General features: G+C 38.1%; 1 protein-coding gene and 1 pseudogene across 2 annotated transcripts in view; both read right to left on the reverse strand.

The window, feature by feature from the left end:
* The window catches only part of HCN1 (hyperpolarization activated cyclic nucleotide gated potassium channel 1), a 439,910-nt gene that overhangs the window by 391,868 nt on the left and 35,224 nt on the right, over window positions 1–12,818 (reverse strand). The window lies entirely within an intron of this gene.
* Window positions 2,856–4,355, reverse strand: LOC102144809 (dnaJ homolog subfamily C member 8 pseudogene; annotated as a pseudogene).

Here is a 12,818-nt window from a genome sequence, read left to right on the forward strand (position 1 = left end):
TATAATAATTCCTCACTCATATTTCTGTATTAGCATGAATTCATTTTTCTCAATTCTTATCTGACTCCTACACATTAACAATGCGGGCATTCTACATGACTCAATTCTACTTAACTTCTTCCTTCTATTCACTCCCTCCTTCATGTTCACCAACTTGCACATGTTTAACTAATATGTTAATGTAAATGGTTTTCAAATCGATCACTGGCTTTAACCTCTATGATGAAGTTAGGCATTGTATAGTTAGTGGCTTCCAAATTTCCCGATAGAACAGTCATCCCACTAGACTTAAATTTAGACTAATTAATCTTTTAGTCTCAAAATAATTCACCTGATATTTTTATTTCTGTTCATTATAATATAGCTTTTTTTCTTTCATCCATCCACTATGCATAAAACTTCAGAATTGTCCCTGACTCCTCTCTCTGCCCAGCTCTGGCATTTGATTACCTGCCCAGCTCTATATCTCCCCTAATACAAGTTTTCAAATTCAGCTTTTCATTTTGTCCCATTGTCATCATCCTGGATGGAGTTCTTGTATCATTATGTTTTGTAATTTTCCTGTTTCTATCTGCCCTAGTAAATTGCCTCCTATTTATATCCACTAGAATTTCCTATTGCTTACAAAATGAAATGTAACCATTAAAATCCTCTTAAGTATGTCCCAATTCGGTATCTTGCATTTTTTCACATACAAAGTCCCAAGCTAAATTTAAAAGACCCTTTTTCAGAGTCATCATCTTTGCCATCCCCCACCCCAAAATGACAACTGGGATTTCCTTTTCCTAAACCCAAACTCAACCTCTACATTGCCTGATATTACTTCAACAGTCGAATAAATTCCAGTTCCTTCACAGAACTCCCTTTCAACTGATCTCCATCCCAGTTGGAGTTGATCTCCTCTTGTCCCAAATGCCTATCCTAATTTCTCTACGTGATTTTCAGCATCTGAGCACATCTACTACTGAACAATGAATACTCTGCCATAATATGATGTCAACAATAATTTGATAAAGACTGCTTAATAAATAGTCTCCAAAAATACTGCTTTAGCCCTTATTTCTAGCCAAATTAAATGCCAATCATCTTTAAATTGCCTAGCAAATGGTATACATACTGCTGATTTCCCAATGATCAAATTCCAAATTAGTATCTGTGTTAATGCGGGTTTATAAAAGCGTTACACAATTCCAGTTAAAAATAAATATGATCATTTGTTCTTCTGGATGATTTCAAAATTAATCAGGTATAAGCCTTTATTTCTCCTCAAATGGTAGAATTATGATGCATGTTTTTAAACTGTTTTAATCTTCTTGCTTTAGACAACAGGAACAAAGATATCATTCAACAGGACTTACATTGTATCACTCAAAATCATTTCAAATGAAGGCCACAAGTTTCACTTTGCAGAATCCAAACATCTGTTCCCCCCTAAATATAACCCATAAATTATATTTCTGTAAGTCTATATCTTTTATTAAAGGATACAGACTGGAGCAGAACTGCCTGGGTATTAAGAACATCCATCCTGCAGCATTCTGTCTTTATAATGTCATGTAGATTTTCCATTTAAAAAATCCTTAATTTAAATTATTTAGAAATAATGTATAAAATAGCTCCCGGTGTTTAAATTTAGACCTCTTCAAGAAGTTTAATCTAAAACTACTCCTTAATTTCTAAGTATTTTCATTTGATGGACAATTGAGTGGTTTTTAAATTTCATTTCCTGCTTCTAAGTCTTAACAATTTATTCCTCTAAGGAAAGCAAAAATACTGTCAGTGGTCATGTCATTCTCAACAAAAATGTATTCAAGTACCATTCACTCTTGTATACAATTCAGTGAACTGAGGTCTATGTTTTAGCTGTTTCTAAAGAAGGACAAAAATAATATTGACAGTTGGTTATCTTACTGATAAGACAGGCCCATGACATACATATTGAAGATATTTTATTTTGAATGTCTTCATTCAAAAGTCACACAGTCAACTGAATGACTGTGACACACAGCTTTATATTTGCTGATATACTTTCATCCAACCACTGTGAAATTATGAAAAGAAAATAGTGATTGAATTATTTTCTGTCTAATTACATGGCTAAGTTAAAGTTTATTCAAGTTTGGAGTTTTAATTTCCGATGGATTCTTCCCTCATTGCTATTGTAATCCTCCCACCACATTGCATATTTTCAAATCATCCAGTTTATTTTTCCTCTTGCTGATAATATAAGTCACCTCCCTGTGTTTCTTGTTACTCTACAGATGTCAAAGAATCTTTATCCTCTTTATTAATATGTAAGCTGCCAATGCCATACATATCATTGGGATTATTTTTCCAGTTTGCAGGTGTGATGGACAGTACAAAATCAAACACGTAATTGTGTCCTTCAGTCTTTAAAATGTCCATATTTTATGGAAGCTTTGGAATGTGTTAATGATCCTGATTTCTAGATAGAACAATTTATATTACTGAATATTAAGGAGGCAGCATTAGGGAAATAAAGTATTAAATATTAAATAAAGTGTCAACTAATAAATAAAATATTTATTAGCTAATAGACACTTTAAAGACATGGTCTTGTTTGATACTCGAAGAACCAAAGAGGTACGCAACCTTGTCTAAGTTTGAAAAGAGGAAAATCAAAACCATCTAATTAAGGATGTTTCTTAAATTCTTGTAAGCAGAAAATTATGCAAGTTGATTTTGAACCCAAGACCAATTGCTGTACTTGCACTCTTTCCAACATATTCAGATAAATAATTTAAGAATTTAAGAGAAGTCTTTTAAAAAATCGTACACTTAGTAGAGAAGCAATGACAATACTTCCACCACCTATTCTTTTTTTTTGGGGGGGGGGGTATAAAAATTTATTATACATAAAGAATATTACCACTAACAAATGCAGACAGGCTAGGACATGGTACTGGGTGGAGGACGGCTAGCTCTTTGGAAAGTGAAAGGTTTGGGTGGCGTGGACCTCATGCCACACTGATTGGTCAGTAGACGGGGGCACATGCCAAACACTGCAGGGCATCAGGGCATCAGATGCCGCTCTGTGTGCCCACAAGTGTTCCCTGTCTCATCTGGGCCTTCGAAGGGAGCACACCCAGAAGCGAGCAACTGAAGCGAAGGGACTTCCTAAGGTGCCCCTTCCAGGCTTGTCTCTGAAGTCACAGCAACACCATTTTAAGCAATATGTTTAATCGGATGATTTCCACAAACTATCCACGAAGTTTCTAACCATCACAATTCAGTGAAGTACAAAACACTGAGTTACAGGCTGTGGGAAGAGAAGGCAGCACCAATGGTGGCACCTTCCAATCCTGGTTGTTCTAGGGGCAGGGAGAGGGGAAGGTCTTTTTTTAAACCAAGCCCCTCATTTCAATGTACAAAAGAATTACTCTCATCAATATTAAATTGTATTGAAAACAAAATGGACTAAAAAGCAAATTCTACTCTATGTTGGGGTGGAAGTGGGAGGAAAGAATGAGTCCTTCGAAGCAGGAAGGGAGAGAGCAGGGGGAAGGTTCTGTGCCTGTGACCTGGGTGGTCACTCACGCTGCTCCATTTTTACTTTTGGTGGTCTCAGGAAGGTCCGATTTTTCTTATCTTTCTTCCCCTTTGTATTGGCTTGGAAGTTTCGCCAGCTGTCCATACGACCATCTCGACTTTCCTCAAAGTTTTTCTGCCATTCTCTTTCCCGTTTGGCTTTTTCTTGAGCTTCAATCTCTTCTTCCCTTTGTCGTTTCCTTTCATGCATCTCTTTGGCTTCTCTCTCTTTCCTTTTAATTTCCAGCTCAGCAAAGAGTTTCATTGTTTGTTTATATACAGCTTGTTTGAACAGTTCAGAATCATCCTCCTCTACAATTGTAGGTTTTCCTTCCTTCTTTAACTGTTTTTTTTCGCTCTTTCACAGTGTGTTCCACGTATTCTTTTCCTGCCTGAATTACATCCAGGACCCTCTTCTTTTGCTCCTGATCCAGTAGCAACTTGTAAGCTTTGTCCACAGCTTCAAAAGCCTTTTGTGCTCTGTCAGCATCATCTTGATTTTGACAAAAATCCTGACAAGGATGCACCAAGATGGATAACTGCCGAAACCTCTTTTTTATTTCCTCATCTGCAACTTCAGGATCTATCTGAAGAACCTCAAATGGGTTCAAATTGAAGTAAGAGGAACCAGGACGGGTCAGTCTTTCAATCTGATTTTTCGATGTTAGAACCGAGTCTCTTTTCTCTATTTGTTTCACCTCACTGTAGAAGGTCATAAAGGCTTCCTCCGTGCTGCCTCCGCTGCCCGAAGTCCCGCTCTCTCCTGAAGCTGCCATTTCCCCGGCCCAGCCACCACGTGACCCACCACCTATTCTTATCAGTCACCTATCTGAGCAGGTAGTTTACGTAACTGTTTTCACAAGAGAAGGGGAATGGGCTACGATGCTATAGGTACAGCTCAATGTCTGGCCTTTGGTTTCTATGTCTTTTGATATAGAAGCCACTGAGAGTTTACCTACATTCCCAGAGGCTCAAAGTGATAGCTCCCCTGTCCTTATGCCCATATAGTAGCACACAACTTCTAAACAGAGGAGTTAGGAGATCTCCTGTTTCAAAAGGGATTTCTGAATTATTTCTGCCTTAGTCCACAAAGATATCTCACCAGTGCATTGAGCAAAGTCAGTTCAGATGCTCTAAATACAAAAAACACTTGGGAAGCAAGAGTCAAATGTAGTATCAAATACTCTCTCCAGGCCGGGCGCGGTGGCTCAAGCCTGTAATCCCAGCACTTTGGGAGGCCGAGACGGGCGGATCACGAGGTCAGGAGATCGAGAGACGATCCCGGCTAACACGGTGAAACCCCGTCTCTACTAAAAAATACAAAAAAATAGCCGGGCGAGGTGGCGGGCGCCTGTAGTCCCAGCTACTCGGGAGGCTGAGGCAGGAGAATGGCGTAAACCCGGGAGGCGGAGCTTGCAGTGAGCTGAGATCCGGCCACTGCACTCCAGCCTGGGTGACAGAGCAAGACTCCGTCTCAAAAAAAAAAAAAAAAAAAAAAAAAAAAAAAAAATACTCTCTCCAAATAGTTACATTATAATAATTTCAAAAAATATGTACACAGCAGGTATTGTTCTAAGTACTGTGAGAAATGCATACACATACTATATGCAAATACTTCCCTCAAGGACCCCCCAAAAAATGAAGACCTAATATGCCTAATATGAAGCAGTTAAATATGACTAAAAAAGAATTTAAGACATGTTCATAAATTGCACACCATAGGTACTCTGGGTTTCCAAAAATCAGTTGGTCATCTTTTAAGTAAGTTCTGGTATTAAAGAAATTTAAAGACAGCATTTGCTACGGAGTTCCTGGGGTTGCATATTTATCATGGCACAAATATTAATTTGTCAACAAATATGTGCTGCTTCCTAGGCTTGGCACTATTCCTCCAAAGAGAACTAGATACAGCCTAATCCTCAAGAAAACAAGAACAAATCCATAATGTCTTATAAAATAGTACAAGTTCTAGGTTAGGCTTTATAAAGAACAGTCCTAAAAGACACAAAGGAGAACGGTCAAGTCTTCTGTGTACATGACAACACCACAAACATTCATCAAGCCGTAAACATAGTGCTAGTCCATAGGTTGCCAGGAAGAATATCAAGAGAACTAGAAACAAGGTAGAGATAAAGGGATTAAATTGCATGAAAAGTTAAAAGGTCTAGTGGCATATTTACTTTTTCAGCTAATGCTTTAGATGTTATAATATAAAATAAATCCAAGGGTATCCCAAATGTTTGCTCCTAATATATTTTCAAGTCTTTGTTTTCCAAATTAAAATGTAGGCTCATGATCAAAGACAGCCAAGAATGTGATCAAATAAAATCTCAATTTAAAAAGTGTTAAGTTCTGTTTATGATTATAAATTTCATAATATCTTTTTCCTTCAAAATGATTTTCTAAAATAATCAAATCTACTTATTTTAACAACAAATTTTTGAAGTTAAATACTATTCATTTCTACATATTTAGTGTCCTACAGGGATAAATAAGAATGCCATTAATGACAATAAGTATATGTTCTTTTCCCTAAAACTGTATGTTTAAAGATGCTATTTGATATTATACTGCATTGAGGTTTTCACCCACTGGCAGCTGTGTATTATCTCATGGAGCGAATGGGTGATGTGACAAGGAAGAAAATGATTCTAACAGGAGCATATGTTTCCAGGTCTGTAACAAATATCGAGGGTGTGTGGGCAGAGCAACATTTGCTATGGAATATTAAAGGAGTAAAGACTGAGTTTCTTTAATTCTCTGAGCAATTCACACCAATCCTACAGCATACTTTAAGCAGAACTGTCAGAATAGTGAGAAATTTTCCATCACTTACAAATGAATCAAATGAATATCCACTCCAATTCACTACATTACCCACAAAGAACTCATGTATGTATGTTTCTGCATAGGTATAACAAGAAATGTTTTTGTCCTATCTTCTTTCATCCTTTCCTTCATCATTTAGTGGTACTTATTAAATCTTTCTTGCGTCAATAGAAAATACACATATAGATGATATGATGTTGCTCAATAGATAACAGAATCCCATTAGTAGGTAGAAGTTGCACTTCCTTTTTTATGTAGGCCAGTAACTGAGAGGAAATTTTTAAATTATTTATACATTTACTAAGTTCTTGAAAAAGTTTTTGTAATTTGCACATTTTGGTTCACTTTTTGAAGGTATGGTTTCTACCTTTGGGTAATTTAAGTGGCAGGCTGTGTATCTGGTTTCCTCAACAGCTTAAAAAGCAAACAAGAAAAATAGAAAACTTGTGAAGAAATAAAATCTCAGACATTTTTTGCTAACAGAGAGATAATTGGGAAAAAAACGTAAAGACTCAAGAACTGATTTTATATATGCATCAAAAATAGCAATTCTTAAAATAATAATTTTGTTGTGTTTGCAGATTACTAAATCAAAAGTGATTATTTCAAAACCCATATGATGTCACATAATAACAGAAAAGATTAAAAGAGAAATATCAACCTATAGAATATGTTTATGAGAATTAAACTGTGCCAAAACTCTTGGCAATTTAAAATTGATGTAAATGTCTTAATTTACATTTCTACCCAATCTCTCTAATTTCTCTGACCTTTTCTCTCACAAATCCCCAACCTGATCAAGGAGGTTTAGACAGGCTAGCGTATTTACTCAGCCGTCACACCTCTTTTTTAAAATGTATTCTGCAGAACCGCTACCTGTAAGTACTCACAATACTCTCCCCTCAACTTCTCTTCCTGACATTCTGTATGCCCAGCTGAGCTTACCAACTCCTCCAGCATAATCCCATGGTCTCTGAGCCACAGTCATTGTACTCTTTCCGCTGAACTTGTGTAGCCTATGAATCTTAGAATGTGTTAAATCTAATCCCAGGATAAGCAGTGGTGCCTCTAAAATATCTATTTAGGTGAAAATGAGGGGGTGGCAAACCGGGAATATAAAAATATAGTTTAGGAGGATTTGAAGTAAAACTGTTTCCTTAGCTAGCATGCTGTTTTTGCTTAGAGTTTAAATTACTAGTGAATAAAACATAACAATGTGTCCTAAAGATATTTATTCATACTTCATATAAGATTATAAAAACATTTGTGTGGGCATAAATTCTCATAAGCCACCCCTTGATACTTCTATATTAGGCAACAACCATGTCATTCTTCTGTTACACATAAAGAAAGGCCACAACCACAATATGTACATAATAAACTCAAATAAGCATTCATACACTGAATGAAGAAATTACTCTCAGAGTTGGTCAGGTAGCCTAGTAATACATTCCCGGAATCATGTCTTTTCCTTCATGTACATAAAATATTTTGTATTTTTGTATGTATGTGGACAATTGTTTTTAAAGGTCTATTTCTCCAACTACACTAAATGTAAAACGGCCAGGGATCACATCTATCTCTACTTTCCATTATATTATATCACCATTGTCTATCTAACACAGTGTCTGCAACTACAGTGAACTCCCTAAAAATCTATTGAATAAATGAGTGGATAAATAGCACAGCTTTAATAAATAAAGACACTGCATCGTAGTCTCAGTCTATATGTGTCTGTTCCTTGAATATTTGATTGTTTGGAGCACCTCGGTATCATGAAAATGCAGACAAATTGGAAAAGAAAAAATGGGGAAGGGTGGGAATGATTAAGGAAATGGAAAGCCTAATGTGTAAGAGAAGATTTATAAAGGTAAATATCTAAAACTTGGCTAGATTACAGCTATAAAAAAACATGACATATTCCACACAACCTTGAATGTAAAGTGAGGACTTAGTTTGATCAGAATAGTAAGAGTAAAAGGAAGAGCCATGGAAGTCAGGCTGGTCTCACTCGTCCTACAAACCTCAGCTGCTTTCAAGAAATAAGCCACATAGGGACATAGTAAGAATTCTTGTGGACATACTTTCAACCATCAGGAGCCCCTGAGGTCACCTAGTGGCTTCTCATGAGATCAGAGTTCAAGGGTTATTCTCTGGCCTATAACCTCTCTCCAGAGACCCATGCTGGTCCTGGTAGGTAGAAGCTCCCAGTCTCATAATTGTTTGCTGCAAAAAAAATATCCAAGGGAAATCTATTAGTTTCCTATACTATTCATTCTTTGAGTAAAAATTATATATCAGACTTAAAAAAAAAACTAAAGGTACTTAAGACTTACAATCCCCATCACACTGAAAACTGTAATTCCAAGAAGTTCCAAGAAAAGTAAAGAGTTGAAACGTTTTAAGTACTAGTACAGTGTCAGATGTACTATAGGTTTAGGAAAAAATTAGCAGTGGCTGATGACATTAACAAATTTACACTGAATTTTAAAACATGCATTGAAAGAAAATCATGACTAGGCTCAATATAAATGTCTGCAAGTTATAAACTCAAACATCCTAGAATACTCGGAATTAAAACTTGATGAAATCTTAGGAATAAATACAATTAACATTAGTATGGTGATTAAGCTTTAGAGCTCTCTTATTATGTTTCAACTTGGTTGTCAAGCTACTACGAAAATATAGGAGTTTTTCAGACAATAGCCATGTTCTCAATTGCTATAAAACAACTTAGTATTCGGTGGGTGGCGGAGCAAGATGACCGAATAGGAACAGCTCCAGTCTCCAAATCCCAGCGCGGGTGACACAGCGCGAGCGAGAGACCGGTGATTTCTGCATTCTCAGCTGAGGTACTGGGTTCATCTCACTAGGGAGTGCTGGACAATTGGTGCTGGTCAGCTGCTGCAGCCCGACCAGGGAGAGGTGAAGCAGGGGGAAGCATCCCCTCACCTGGGAAGCGCAAGGGCGAAGGGAATCCCTATTCCTAGCCAGGGGAACTGAGACACACAACACCTGAAAAATCGGACAACTCCCACCTGAATACTGCGCTTTAAGCAAACAGGCACACCAGGAGATTATATCCCACACCTGGCTAGGAGGGTCCCATGCACACGGAGCCTCTCTCATTGCTAGCACAGCAGTCTGTGATCTAACCACAAGGCAGCAGGGAGGCTGGGGGAGGGTCGCCAGCCATTGCTGAGGCTTAAGTAGGTAAACAAAGCTGCTGGGAAGCTCGAACTGGGTGAAGCTCACAGCAGCTCAAGGAAACCTGCCTGTCTCTGTAGACTCCACCTCTGGGGACAAGGCATAGCTAAACAACAACAAAAGCAGCAGAAACCTCTGCAGACGCAAACGACTCTGTCTGACAGCTTTGAAGAGAGCAGTGGATCTCCCAACACGGAGGTTCAGATCTGAGAACGGACAGACTGCCTGCTTAAGTGGGTCCCTGACCCCTGAGTAGCCTAACTAGGAGACATCGCCCACTAGGGGGAGTCTGACACCCCACATCTCACAGGGTGGAGTACACCCCTGAGAGGAAACCTCCAAAGCAAGAATCAGACAGGTACACTCTATGTTCAACAATATTCTATCTTCTGCAGCCTCTGCTGCTGACACCCAGGCAAACAGGGTCTGGAGTGGACCTCAAGCAATCTCCAACAGACCTACAGCTGAGGGTCCTGACTGTTAGAAGGAAAACTATCAAACAGGAAGGACACCTACAGCAAAAACCATCAGTAAGTCACTATCATAAAAGACCACAGGCAGATAAAACCACAAAGATGGGGAAAAAGCAGAGTAAAAAAGCTGGAAATTCAAAAAATAAGAGCGCATCTCCCCCGACAATGGAGTGCAGCTCATCGCCAGCAACGGATCAAAGCTGGATGGAGAATGACTTTGATGAGATGAGAGAAGAAGGCTTCAGTCCATCAAATTTCTCAGAGCTAAAGGAGGAATTACGTACCAGGCACTAAGAAACTAAAAATCTTGAAAAAAAAGTGGAAGAATTGATAGCTAGAGTAATTAATGCAGAGAAGGTCATAAACGAACTGAAAGAGATGAAAACCATGACACGAGAAATACGTGACAAATGCACAAGCTTCAGTAACCGACCCGATCAACTGGAAGAAAGAGTATCAGCGATTGAGGATCAAATGAATGAAATGAAGCGAGAAGAGAAACCAAAAGAAAAAAGAAGAAAAAGAAATGAACAAAGCCTGCAAGAAGTATGGGATTATGTAAAAAGACCAAATCTACGTCTGATTGGAGTGCCTGAAAGTGAGAGGGAAAATGGAACCAACTTGGAAAACACTCTTCAGGATATCATCCAGGAGAACTTCCCCAACCTAGTAGGGCAGGCCAACATTCAAATCCAGGAAATACAGAGAACACCTCAAAGATACTCCTCGAGAAGAGCAACTCCAAGACACATAATTGCCAGATTCACCAAAGTTGAAATGAAGGAAAAGATCTTAAGGGAAGCCAGAGAGAAAGGTCGGGTTACCCACAAAGGGAAGCCCATCAGACTAACAGCAGATCTCTTGGCAGAAACTCTACAAGCCAGAAGAGAGTGGGGGCCAATATTCAACATTTTTAAAGAAAGGAATTTTAAACCCAGAATTTCATATCCAGACAAACTAAGTTTCATAAGTGAAGGAGAAATAAAATCCTTTATAGATAAGAAAATGCTTAGAGATTTTGTCACCACTAGGCCTGCCTTACAACGGACCCTGAAAGAAGCACTCAACATGGAAAGGAACAACCGGTACCAGCCATTGCAAAAACATGCCAAAATGTAAAGACCATCGAGGCTAGGAAGAAACTGCATCAACTAACGAGCAAAATAACCAGTTAATATCATAATGGCAGGATCAAGTTCACACATAACAATATTAACCTTAAATGTAAATGGACTAAATGCTCCAATTAAAAGACACAGACTGGCAAACTGGATAAAGAGTCAAGACCCATCAGTCTGCTGTATTCAGGAGACCCATCTCACATGCAGAGACACACATAGGCTCAAAATAAAGGGATGGAGGAAGATTTACCAAGCAAATGGAGAACAAAAAAAAAGCAGGGGTTGCAATGCTACTCTCTGATAAAACAGACTTTAAACCATCAAAGATCAAAAGAGACAAAGAAGGCCATTACATAATGGTAAAGGGATCAATTCAACAGGAACAGCTAACTATCCTAAATATATATGCACCCAATACAGGAGCACCCAGATTCATAAAGAAAGTCCTTAGAGACTTACAAAGAGACTTAGACTCCCATACAATAATAATGGGAGACTTCAACACTCCACTGTCAATATTAGACAGATCAATGAGACAGAAAGTTAACAAGGATATCCAGGAATTGAACTCATCTCTGCAGCAAGCAGACCTAATAGACATCTATAGAACTCTCCACCCCAAATCAACAGAATATACATTCTTCTCAGCACCACATCCCACTTATTCCAAAATTGACCACATAATTGGAAGTAAAGCACTCATCCGCAAATGTACAAGAACAGAAATTATAACAAACTGTCTCTCAGACCACAGTAAAATCAAACTAGAACTCAGGACTAAGAAACTCAATCAAAACCGCTCAACTACATGGAAACTGAACAACCTGCTCCTGACTGACTTCTAGGTACATAACGAAATGAAGGCAGAAATAAAGATGTTCTTTGAAACCAATGAGAACAAAGACACAACATACCAGAATCTCTGGGACACATTTAAAGCAGTGTGTAGAGGGAAATTTATAGCACTAAATGCCCACAAGAGAAAGCAGGAAAGATCTAAAATGCACACTCTAACATCACAATTAAAAGAACTAGAGAAGCAAGAACAAACACATTCAAAAGCTAGCAGGAAGCAAGAAATAACTAAGATCAGAGCAGAAATGAAGGAGATAGAAACACAAAAAACCCTCCAAAAAATCAATGAATCCAGGAGTTGGTTTTTTAAAAAGATCAAAAAAATTGACAGACCGCTAGCAAGACTAATAAAGAAGAAAAGAGAGAAGAATCAAATAGACACAATAAAAAATGATAAAGGGGATATCACCACCGACCCCACAGAAATACAAACTACCATCAAAGAATACTATAAACACCTCTATGCAAATAAACTAGAAAATCTAGAAGAAATGGATAATTTCCTGGACACTTACGCTCTTCCAAGACTAAACCAGGAAGAATTTGAATCCCTGAAGAGACCAATAACAGGATCTGAAATTGAGGTAGTAATTAATAGCCTACCAACGAAAAAAAGTCCAGGACCAGATGGATTCACAGCTGAATTCTACCAGAGGTACAAGGAGGAGCTGGTACCATTCCTTCTGAAACTATTCCAATCAATAGGAAAAGAGGGAATCCTCCCTAACTCATTTTATGAGGCCAACATCATCCTGATACCAAAACCTGGCAGAGACACAACAAA

The sequence above is a fragment of the Macaca fascicularis genome, chromosome 6 (genome assembly GCF_037993035.2).
Source record: "Macaca fascicularis isolate 582-1 chromosome 6, T2T-MFA8v1.1".
Classification (NCBI taxonomy): Eukaryota; Metazoa; Chordata; class Mammalia; order Primates; family Cercopithecidae; genus Macaca; species Macaca fascicularis.